We start from the raw sequence: 11,386 nt of genomic DNA on the forward strand, positions 1-11,386 counted from the left end.
AGTGAATAAAGTAGTTGCTATTGTTTGCTAACTTATTTATAACTTGTTTTCATTCATAATACCTATTTCATGGTGACCCTACGTTTCTGCTGAATTAATAATAATAACAGTAAAATGGGTTATTTTCTGAATAGTTGTTTGTTTATTTATTCGAAGTTAATTTATTTGAATAAGAGTTTTCGTTTTACATTTTTGTTTAATAAACTAACTTAAATTAATGTCGATTTTACAATTAATACTTTGTTTACATTTTGAGTGATGTTTTTTTTCCCATGAAAATAAGTATAGGGTAGCAAAATTGAATATAAAATCAGGTATAGGCATAAAAAAGTAATAAAAAGTAAATAATGTCATTTAAAACGTGTAACACATGCGGTAAATTATGACATATTTATAGTCAATGAAGAAATATAAAGTTATATTTTACTTCAAGAAAATAATTATGAGTAGCAAAGTTATTTTAAAATCAGGCTAGCAGAGAAAAATGGAACGAAAAATAAATAATATCATTTAAAACTTGTATCACATACGGTAAATTATAAAATGTTTATTGTGAATGGAGAAATGTTAAATTATATTTTATTTCAAGAAAATAACTATGAATAGCAAAATTCTTTTAAAATATGCCAGAGAAAAAAAAATGTAACGAAAAGTATATGATATCATATAAAAGCTGTTTGACATATAGTGAACTACAGAATGTGTACAGAGAATTCTGAAATTTTGAGAAATATTTTACTTCAGAAAAAAACTATGAATAGCAAAATTAATTTAAAAACAGGCTTATTCAGAAAAATGCAATGCAAATTAAACATTATTATGTAAAGGCTGTATAACAAATAGTATTTCACAAACTGCATAGAGATCGTTCAGAAATTTTGAATACTTTTTGTTTTGTTTCGGGAAAACTGTTATGAATAGCAAAAGTAATTTAAGATCAGGCACAAACAGAAAAATGCGACGAAAAATAAATGATATCACGTAAAACTTGTATCACATATAATAAAATATAAAATGCATAGAAAGAATTCGAGTAATACTTTATTTCAGGAAAACAGCTATGAATGACAAATTACATTAAAATCAGGCTTAAACAGAGAAATGCGATTAAAAGTAAATATAGTATAAAACCTGTTTCACATGTAGTGAATTACAAAATGAATAGAGCGAATACTTAAATTTAGAGTTCTATTTTATTTCAAGGAAACAGCTACGAATAGCAAATCTAGTTTAAAATCAACCTTAAACAGAAAGATGCGACGAAAGTTAAATGATATCATCTAAAACCTGCATCGCATGCTGTGAATTACAAAATGCATAGAGTGAATTCTGAAATTTTTTGTAATATTTTATTTACGGGAAACAGCTATGAACAACAAAATCAACTTAAAATTAAATTCAAACAGAAAAATTCGCTAAAAACTAAATAATATGCGAAAAACCTGTTCCCCATATAGTGAATGAATTACAAGAGTGCAAAGAGAAAATTCTGGGATTTTAAGTGATATTTATTTTTAGAAAAATAGCTATGAATAGCAAAGTTAATTTAAAATCAGGCTTAAAAAGAAAACTACGACGAAAAATAAATGATATCATGTAAAACCAGTATCACATATAATGATTTACAAAATGCATCGAAGAAATTCTGACATTTTAAGAGATATTTCAAGAAAACAGCTATCAATAGCAAAAATTATTTAAAATAAGGTTTAAATAGAAAAATGATATCATGTAAAACCAGTATCACATTTAGTGAATTACAAAAGTTAGCATGTACTAGTTATGGACTAATCCGAATTTTAGCATCTCTATATAACGTCAAGAAATATCGATATTTGACGATACTTTACGATATTTTTCTGATTACATATAATTTTTACATTGGTCAGTAATTTCATTACTCATAAAACTATCAACGCTCATGATGATAGCACATTTGATGATTATCATCCTCTAAACTTGTAATATTGTCATACTCAATATTTATCAGTGTGCATGATGATCATAACGTTGTAAAAATTATTATTATCGATAATGCTCGGGAAATTATCTTATTCAATATATTTATAGTTATTGATTCAGAAATTTTTCGCGATATTATCAGGATTAATAATAATCTTATATTCGATAGTTTGCATAAAATATGGCAATTCGATGTATCGGGTGAATTGATTTTAAAATGTCTTAAAAATTATCGATGTTTTATGATATATCGCCCAGGCTCAGTGTGTACTTGCATTGTGTTTTTACGAAAACAGCATTTTCACTCTCTACAATTTTACAAGAAAATTCGGCATTTCAAAATTTTTAAGATTTTAAGTCCTTGATTGAAGCTTTCAACTTTCAGAAGTTGTATTGTTAATTTTAGTGATAACTCACTTATAGTCCTTTTCAAATACAGAAATTTTAAATATTTTTGTTTTTATCGAAGATATCTTTGCGAGCTAGTAGCATACATTTAACATTTTTTGAACTTTTTTTTTTCAGTTTTATATGAAAATAATCATACGTAGCAATAACTTATTTATATTTAAAAAAAAATTTTTTTTTAAAGAAGCTGTTATTCAAGAAGGGATATAGTGTTTAATTTCCATTGCATAATTATCCGTATTACATTTATTACTTGCTTAAATTTTACATCAACATAAATAATACAGTTTTTGAAAGCTTTAATCAGGGTCTTTCATAATATCTTTTCAATTTTGAAATGAAGGATTTTCTTCTAAAATTGTAGGGAATGAGGGTGTTTTTTCATAGGAATCCAATGCAAGTGTGTACCAGTGTGTACAACGCAAGTATGTGCCTCTCAAAAAAGTCTAACGTTGACGTTTAATCGCAATATCAGTTCAAACGACTGCTAGGTGTCATACTTAAGAGTAAAGTAAAACAACATGAATAACGCACTAATAGCAATATAGGAATGCAACTCAAGTATGCACATGTACCCTCTCAAAAAAGTCTAACGTTGACGTTTGATCGCAATATCAGTCCAAACGACTGCTAGGTGTCATACTTAAGAGTAAAGCAAAACAACATGAATAACGCACTAATAGCAATATAGGAATCCAACTCAAGTATGCACATGTACCCTCTCAAAAAAGTCTAACGTTGACGTTCAATCGCAATATCAGTCCAAACGACTGCTAGGTGTCATACTTAAAGTAAAGCAAAACAACATGAATAAGGCAATACAGAAATGGACATAATATAGTTTCGGTTTTATACACAAGAACTCTCCTCAATGTCAAAATATAAAAAAACAGTAGAAAAGTAACGAGACAATCTCGTTGTAATGTGTTTGTCGTTGTTATTTGTGTTTTATTCACGCTGTCATACTTTATTAGAGCGTCATATGCTTTTATTCAGAATATTAGTACCTTGAATCTAATCGAAGCGTATAAGTTTGCTATAACCTTAATAAGATACTGAATATAGCCATATTACCTTTTTAAGTTGAGCTGCAGTTTATTGTAATCAAGTTTAAGAAGTACAATAATTATGGTTCATTTATCACCACATTAAATTGGCAAACAAATTTGAACGATATTCTGGTTGGAACATTTTGTAAAAATTTCGTCTTGTGCTCTCACTTTCGTATCTCACTGTAAATTTAGAATTTATAAATATCCCTTTAATACCTGTTCGCAAATATTGCTCTGAATCGAAAAGTAATTTAAAGAAAAGGTATGTGTAGATTTGCCATTCGCAGATCTTTTCTTATGTTAATTACCACTTCAGCACTGAGAGTTTATTGCAAGCATAAATTATATGTTATAAATATATTATATTTATACTACCTATTAATATATATTTTATTATACTATTTATTCTATATTCATCATTTTAATATATATTATGAATATTTATAGGTATTAAAATAATATGATTGACAATTAGTATTATTGGAATTGATCCAGACTTCTAAATGAATTCCAATAAAAAGCACTTTTGCTAACAAAGTTTTCTTTTCTTTTAAGAGAACTATTTCTTTAAAAAGACTCTATGAAAAAAATTGCAAACAATATTCAACTTTTTATGTTATTAATTAATTTTTAATTATTTATGATTTTTACAATATTTACTAATTATTATGTTATTTATTAATTTTTATGTTGTTTAACTCATCTTAAAATTTCATGTAACTCTAATATTTTTAAAAAGTGCACATAAAAAAATTAACGCCATCAATGTACACGTTATGAAGAAAAAAACCAGTGATATTTTTGCCTAATGACTTGAAAATAATCATGGTTAAATGTAACAATTAATAAAGCTAAAAATTTACTGGTTTAATCGAAAATAGCAATGTAGTAAGGAAAAGGAAACAGGGGTTAATCATTATTAATCATTTAAACGAGAGTAATTTTTTTCCTTTTAGACAAATGAAAATTCAATCTAGCGTAAGAGCATTTCCCTCTCATTAATTACTATTGTTCTTTATTTAACTCAATTATTTAATTATCTTTTTTTCAGACATCAAATCTAGATCACGTTTTTTATTTTGTTTAAAACGCCATAGAATGTTTTTAAGGTAATTCCTTTAAAATACTTGTTCTGCATTATAAGCAGTTTTTGTTATGTTTGATAAAAAATGAAACTCGTTCACTTGCAGTTTATGTTATAAATATAATAATAATTTTATAATTTTAAAAATTGCTTCATTTGATTGAAAAATATTTGCCTAATCGTTTAATGGAACCGTTAACTTTGAACACAGCTTACAACAGGAAAAATGAATTTAAAATCAACTCTTGGTCTCATGCCCATCTAAAACTTTTAATCAAGAAAAACTTTCAATCAAGAAAATTAATCGGCCGTTTCATTAATATATAAAAATTAAAGGAAAAATGTAAATGAAAGGATCGCAAAATAAATAACAGGAAAACTGAATATATTTTTATTTAATGATGTAATTTTTACGTATTAACATGCAATGTTATTTATTGGTTTAACTTTATATTTGTTATTAATTAAGGCACGCGATAATTAAAATTGCAAAATCAGACCCTTAAAACGTGTTTTCTCTGAATAAACGTACTTTGTATGAAAGTATCGAATCCCTTACCCTCAAAATACAAGATGTATTAGCAGTCTGAAAAATGAAGCAATATTTACGTATTAACATAAAAAAAAAATTTCTGGTTCAACTTCATATTTGTTATTAATTAGGACAAATGATATTTTAAATTACAAAATCAGATCCTTAAAATGTGTTTCCTTTGAATAAAACGTACCTTATTTGAAAGTATCAAATCATTTAATGATTTGATACCTTCAACCCTCAAAATACAAGATATATTAGCAATCTAAAAAATGATGCAATTTTTACGTATTAGCATACAATTCTATTTTTTTTTTTGGTTCAACTTCATATTTGTTATTAATTAGGACAGACGATATTTAAATTGCAAAATCAGACCCTTAAAATGTGTTTCCTTTGAATAAAACGTACCTTATTTGAAAGTATCAAATCATTTAATGATTTTATACCTTCAACCCTCAAAATACAAGATGAAGTAGCAATCTGAAAAATGTAATACTAACAGTATAGTCAGAAAAGAGATCGAAAGTTTGGGAAATATTGAACTTTTATTTGCTAGTTTAAAGTAAATTGGTTACTACATTTAAATTCTTTTGTAGCTCGCTGCTACAGTTGGTATTTGTCATTTTGATAATTTGTAAAAGTTAGTGATCTGAGTAATTAAATTTAACTTTTAAATTGACAACTGTATTATTTTTTTTAAAACTAAAATAAGAGCTAAAGCTTATATATTTTTATATTTAAACATTGAATGGCTGCCACTTTAAAATTTTATAACAATGCATGCCGATCACTGAATTTCAGCTAATTGTACCGTCTGCACCACCGGCATTTTACGTTCAAGTTTTAACTTGAATATTATTAAATTTAAATTTTTTATTATTTATATTCCTCAATTTTATTTTTTAATTAATTTTATTTTTTAATTAATTTTATTTTTATTATGAGAAATGTCTGATTCGTGATAAGACAAATGAGTTTTGTAAGTAAGTATTTATGGCATTTTTAAATAAGAATGAGGGTTTAATGTTTAAATCGGTTAATTTATATGATTAATTAATTTAAAAGTATCGAAGTAAAAACCAATCAATTTAAAAATTGTTTAAATTCTATAATTAATGGCCTGATTATTTATATTATAATTATATTTATGAACTATGGTTTTAAAAATTTATTCATATTTAATTAACAACACTTAAGTATAGTCACGTAAAATTAATTTTTTCTTAATTTTATTAATGTGCACTAAAATCAATTATTTTTGCCTAAAGTTATCCCTCTACTAATATGTAACACATATAGCAGAGTAGAAAAAGAACGCTCATTTGAAACTATCTAATTTACAAAAGTATTTGGTGTTATTAAGGAAATCGTTATCTTTCTTAATCTTGTTTGTCTTCTCCTTCTAAATTTTTTATCAATTCTGAAATTACTAAGCTCCTATTAATTAGGATATTTTTTTTAATAAAATGTTAAAACAATTTAATTATATATCAGCAAACGAACCACTGTGGGCATGTTATATTCATGTAATGGTTAAATTCAATTCAGAAACAAACAGTTTTGAAGTTCTAAATATCTGTGACATGCAAAAGTAAGTTATATTTTCTAATTATTATTAATTAAGGTATTTTTTAATGAAATTCTGAAACAATTTAATTATAAATCATCAAAAAACACTGTGGGAATTTTATATTCATGTAATGGTTAAATTCAATTAAGAAACAAACAGTTTTGAAATTCTAAATATCTGCAATATACAAAAATAAGTTCTATTTTAATTTTAACACATCAAGTAATTGCAAACGATTATAAATTCCAGCCATTAAATGTAACGTTCGATAATTTTAAAAGAGAAATTAATTAATATCAGAATAATAGTAAATTGGGCTATTTACAATAATCGAATGTTGCGACAATTAGAAAACAATCAAAATTATTTTAACTATTACCACATGGTTACTTCTAAGCAAAATTTAATTAGCAGTGTACATAGTTGACATTTTTTCATCAATTTTGGGCACTGAGTTGCTAACAGTTAAAAAGAGTTTTCATTTTTTAGATTAACAATCTAAAAAATGAATAAACTACTGACTGAAGTTGAATGTGAGAAACTACTACTGAAATAAACTACTGCGAACATTTTACTGTTTTGTAATGGTTAACTCTAACTAAAATTTGAAAATTTTGAGATTCTATTTATTTGTATTATTAAAAAGTAAGTTCTATTTTCATTTAATTCTCGTGTAGTTTCAAACGATAATAAATTTCAGTCATCAAATATAACGCTTCATTTTTAAAGAACAAAAATTAATTTATTATAAAATTAATTTAAAGCTGATTTTCAATTTATATTTATCAAATATTACAACAATTACCAATTAATCAAAATTATTTCCATCACCCATGTCTAATGCTAAGCTTAGTTAAAATAGTAAAAATTAATTAAACTAACTCAATAAACTAACTAAATAATACTCAGGCATTTACCTACAAAATTTCAATATTCCATTTTCCTGTACATTCTCAGGTAATCTAATTATTTAATTGTAAACATTTGTCTTCATAGCTAACAGAAAAAAATGCTCACTTAACCTAAACGCGAAGATATTACCGCTTTCTTTTTTTTATTTGGTGATTTCGCATAACAATAAATCAATATGCAATGCTAAGGGAATTAGCAATATATTTTTACGTAATTTCTGTTTAGAAATTTTGTAAAGTTTGTATTTAATAATAATAATAAAGAAACCAATTTGGAACATACACCTGATGTTGGCACACAATGCTGGCAAATTTAACATGCTTCATTGCAAACCAAGAAAATGAATAAATAAAAATAAAACAATTTTATGTATAATTTAGTATCATTAGACTTTTTCTTCTGAAAATTTAAGACGCAAACTGTTTTCCATAGAAATTTGGAATAAATGATACTTTAAAACTCCCTACTCTCCTCTGTTATGCTTCCCCCCCTTTTTTTTTAGGGAAATGGGGGTGATTTGAGGGTGAGAATTCAATTTCTTCTAAACAGGCAAGTGAGGCATTGTTTCTGATTTGTTTTTCACGCTTAATTAAATAAGACGATCGGATGAATAGTTATAAGCATAGTACATAGGTATATAGTACATAAAGTACAAATTTGTACTTGCATCAAATGACTCATCTAATATAAGTATCTGAGAAAATGAGACATTAATTATGTGTTTTTTAAGCTGAGTCGAATAAAGCTATATACGAGAACGAATAATTCAAAAGTCGTAAGTGTTTTCATGTGTAAATTGTATTATCTTTGACTTGATTTATACACACTAGGTACACACATGATTTTTACACACTAGGTACACACATGATTTTTACACACACACATGATTATACATTTAGGGACTCTGAACAAGTGAGGTACATTTTCCGATGAAAATCTTTATACTGAATTGAATAAGATAAGAATCGAGTTCAGAAGATAAATAGTTTTGAAGTTATAAAGGTAAGAGAAGTGATAAGGTAATAAGAGCAGTTCAAAAATTGTACATTTTATACAAAAAATTATTTTAACTTTTGAATTGTTAGCCCCTTTGATACTAGTTTGTCTCTTTCGATTAAACGAGAAAAAGTACAAAGGAATCAATACCTCACTTGTCTGTATAGCAATGTAAGATAGGTAAAAAAAGTGGCAGTACAAAATTCCAATTTTTGGATATATAACCCTATTAATTTCTGGACTATTTGGTCTTTATTGTCTTGTGATTTGTCTTACGTTATTCAGCATAAAAAAGTCATCAAAAACTATACCTCACTTTCCTGCTTAAATGATATACAGTTCTCTAACCAAATAACCTTCGTTATCCCTCTAATAAAGGGAAGAGGAGGGTAATTTGAAGAAATTATTTATAATGACGCTACAATGCTTTCTGTGTTAAAAAATCTTGAGAATAAATTTTTCTGAAGAAACACTTTTTTTCTTCTTTGAAATGATAAACAGACTATTATTTTCAGTTTAGTAGTTCAGTTAAAATTAACTATTCACGTTTTCTTGTAGGTTAATTTATATAAATTAAATTAGTTAAAGCAAATTGCATAATTACTTAAAATTGTAATTTTGAATTCAAAAAATCAAACAATTTATTCAAATTTAATCTATAATAAATTATCGATTGATTTTTAAGAAAAAAAATAGTAAACAATAAAATTAGCAATAAACTTAAATGTAAATAAATTAAATTTATTGCTTAAACAAAAATTAAATTTAAGCAATTACAATAAAAATAAGTAATAAATAATGACTATTGACTAGGAATAAAATTTATAAAACGTATTTTAAATTGCATTAGAACAACTAATTATTTAACAAAAACTGTTTATTCCACAAATACCAAAGACAGTATTTACGAACAAGATTTAATAAATTGAATTTAATTTTTAAAAAAATTTTTCACTTTTGAAATAAAAACAAAAAGACTCACCTGTCAGTTGGATATTGTGAATTCCAAGAGCGAATCAATTAACTTTTTCTTCTCAAGTCGAGAGTTGTTGTGAATCTAGTGGCCGACAGCAGATGAAGATCCCTCAGAGATTCTGTAACCTAGTTATGGAAGATTTCGCTTTAAGTTGAATGTGCTCAAGGCGAAAAACAAAATTAAAAGGTAGAAAAAAATGGTGCCCAGCCGAATAATTACGGATGAAGTTACTACCTTTTTTTCTTCTTTCCCAATTAATTCGTTTTCTACGGAATATCAAGAGTCTTTTTAGTGGACAGTGTTTTAAAAATCTTTCACACCTGATTTTTGTGAAGTGTAAAAAAAAAAATACATTTGTGTTTACCTTTCTATGAAATCTAAGAAACTGCATTTCTAGGAAAATCTTTCACACTTGATTTTTGTGAGATGTGAAAAACATTTGCGTTTACATTTCTAGGGAATATGAATAGTTGACAATTGATATTTGTGAGATGTAAAAACTTTTGTGTTTACATTTATAGGAAATATCACTAATCTTTTCGATGTGGAGTGCTCTAAAAATATTTCACTCTTGATTTTTGTGAGACGTAAAAAACATTTGAGTTTATGTAATATCAATTTCCTGGAAATTTCAGGAAATATTAATATTCTTTTAAGGGAAAAGTGTTCTAAAATTCTTTCACACTTGATTTTTGTTGGATGTGAAAAACATTTGTGTTTACATTTCAAGGAAATATCAGGGGTCTTTTCTTTTCAGTGGACTATGTTTGGATCGTTCACGCATGTTTTTTTTTAAATTTTTTTTTGTTATTTTTTGAGACGATAAATAAAAATTTGGAAATACCAATTATCTTAAAACGGTCAGTGTTTAAGCCTACTTTACTCCTTATTTCCGTATGTACAATCGGAATAGTAAGTCAAAAACTCCTGTACGTGCTGTGCACAAAAAAAAAAAAAAAAAAAAAAAAAAAAAAAAAAAAAAAAAAAAAAAAAACAGACACCTTGAATAATTTATCATCTAATTATCGGATCTTCACGTTCTAGTACTCAATCTTAGGGGTTCGAGGAAGTGACCTCAAATATATTAGTGCAGACGTTATTTTAAGTTACAAAATCGGACACAAAAACGCACTTTCTCTGTATAAATATACATACCTTATTTCATCGGAATCAGATTTCCGATCCCCAAAATATAGGAGCAACAGCAATCTTGGAAATATGGTCCCCATAGTTTGATCAGGAGAGCGATCACAAGTTTGAACCTCATAACATTACCTTTTATTTCTTGCATATTTCGCTATATCTTGAGGCATTTTTAAACGAATTGAAAAATATTTGCACACAATTACAAGACTCGTTTATCCAAAGATAACCTCATGCAAAAACTAAATTTTATTTAACAAATTTTATTATTATTTTATTTAACAATAGTCGAAAAAATTTTGAATTGTAAGGTATATAATTTTTTATATAATTTTTAAGTATATACTTTTACATGGAAAAATACAAAATTTGAGTGAAATCAGTTCAATAGTTCCTGAGAAATCCAATTTTGAAAAAGTCGTATGTTTAAAATTTTATTTCTCAGAAACTATTCAACCGATTGTATTTTGCCATGTAAAAAAAATTACTTTAAAATGATTTAAAAATTCTCTGATAGATATTTTCAGCGTTTATAACAGTTATTTTTTAAAGCATAATTCAACTGATTTTGTTTATTTCCAACGTATGCATTCGCCAAGAACAGATCTATAACATAAAATATCTCATCTTTCATATTAAATATTATTTTTATTATTAGTATTATTTTTTTAACAGTTCGTATATTCAAAGCTGTTATGCATTTGACGCTGGCAGGATTTTTGTTAAACAGATTTTCACACCTTTT

At 26.0% G+C, this 11,386-nt stretch overlaps 1 protein-coding gene across 1 annotated transcript in view; it reads right to left on the reverse strand.

Annotated features, from left to right (window-relative positions):
* LOC107439645 (uncharacterized) overlaps positions 1–9,625 on the reverse strand; it is a 67,933-nt gene extending 58,308 nt beyond the window's left edge. The window contains exon 1 of the mRNA XM_016052312.3: positions 9,505–9,625. The gene's annotated coding sequence lies outside the window, so the exon portion shown is untranslated. The remainder of the gene's footprint in view (positions 1–9,504) is intronic.
* Between the last annotated feature and the right edge of the window lie 1,761 nt (positions 9,626–11,386).

Source organism: Parasteatoda tepidariorum, chromosome 4, assembly GCF_043381705.1.
Source record: "Parasteatoda tepidariorum isolate YZ-2023 chromosome 4, CAS_Ptep_4.0, whole genome shotgun sequence".
Classification (NCBI taxonomy): Eukaryota; Metazoa; Arthropoda; class Arachnida; order Araneae; family Theridiidae; genus Parasteatoda; species Parasteatoda tepidariorum.